Source organism: Elephantulus edwardii, unplaced genomic scaffold (assembly GCF_000299155.1).
Source record: "Elephantulus edwardii isolate Elephantulus edwardi_28Jun2011 unplaced genomic scaffold, EleEdw1.0 scaffold00045, whole genome shotgun sequence".
Taxonomy (NCBI): Eukaryota; Metazoa; Chordata; class Mammalia; order Macroscelidea; family Macroscelididae; genus Elephantulus; species Elephantulus edwardii.
Genome location: NW_006399795.1, coordinates 17,256,946 through 17,258,647, shown reverse-complemented (window position 1 = coordinate 17,258,647; position 1,702 = coordinate 17,256,946).

The window sequence follows — 1,702 nt, the reverse complement described above, 5'->3', positions numbered from 1 at the left end:
TGCTCCCACCTCCATCCTGCACCTCCTGGAAGACGTCATGTGCTAGAAGGTCAGGGACACTGGGGGACTCCCAGGGGGGCATGGGTATGCCACATGGAAAGCTCACCTTTATGTTGGAGGCTCTAAGTACCAACACCGTCTAGCATCCGGGCCAGTGGATGATGATGAATGGATGGTCAGACTGATGAAAGAAGGAGTGGATCGATGTTTACTGGCTGAACTGAGAGCCAGGAGTGGAGGGAGCAGGGGGTGGGGTGGTGCGAGACAACAGGGGAGACGCAGCCTGCTCTGCTCCCGGCTGCCACGAGAGGGCAGCAGGATTCTACTGAAAAGGAACAGCTCGTGGCTTTTGATCTGCATATCACCAGGTCCTCTCTCTTAACCTATCAAGAGAGAAGGAGGATAGGGAGGATGCCAGGAAGAGGGGAGGTGTTGCCAGGTAGCCTTCCCAACTGACTCCTATATGGTCCATTAAAAAAAAAGCCAACTTTCAAAGTAGAAATGTCAAACACCAGACACGATCCTAAGAACTCTACACAGATTAGGGGTTTCTTCTCTTTTCATTTTTTAATAAAGTTTTATCAGTTCATAATTAGTATATATTAGACTTCATACCTTTTAAAAATTCATTGTTACATATTTTCTTCCCTTCCTTCCCTCCCCCTCCCCTAGTCCACCCTGCAGAGCGCCCCTTGTTTCAGATTGTTCTCATACACATAATACCTAATCATATATTCATTTTGGAAAGTTCTTCCCTTCATCTGTTTTATTGCAATGTTCATTATCTATCCACTCTTTTCCCACTCTCTCCCCAAACTTGCCCCAATGTCTGTCCTATTTTATAACAGTGGTGTTATAATGCAGTATTTGTTTGTCCTTTTGTGTCTGAGATATTTCACTCAGCATAATGTCCCCCCAGGCTTCCCCATGTTGTATAATGTTTTCTGAGTTCATTGTTTTTCATTGTTGCATAATATTCCATTGTGTGGATGTACCATAGTTTTTCTAGCCATACATTTGTTGATGGGCACTTGGGTTGTTTCCATCTCTTTGCAATTGTGAGAAACGCAGCAATAAACATGGGTATGTATATATCTGTTTGAGTCATGGCTCTGGTTTCTTTAGGGTATGTTGCCAGTAGTGGAATTAATGGATCAAATGGTATTTCTATTTCTAACTTTTTGAGAAAGCACCAGACTGTTCCCATCAGCAGTGAAAATGGGTTCCAATCTTTCCACAACTTCGCCAGCATTTGTTGTTGGCTGCCCTGTTGAACTTTGGTCTTGTTGCTGGGTGGACTGTACCCCTTTAAAGTGTATAGTTAGCCAAATTTTGAGACATGCATGTCCATGAAAACATCACGACAATCGAGATGGCAAATATGTCCATCGTTCCAAAAGATATCTTTCACCTCTTGGCAATTCCTCCAAGGCAGTCATTAATCTACATCCTGTCACTACAGATTACTTGGTATTTTCTAGAATTTTTTTCTTTTTTAGTATCTATTGAGAACTAAAGAGTTGAATAGAATATTTCAAAAGGCAGCATTGGATGACAAAGTAAAATATTACAATGAAATGTGCAAGGAGTTGGAGTCAGAAAATCAAAAGGGCCGAACTCGTTCAGCATTTCTTAAGCTCAAGGATCTGAAGAAAACATTCAAACCTCGAGTTGCTATAATCAAGGATGCTTTTGGCAGAAT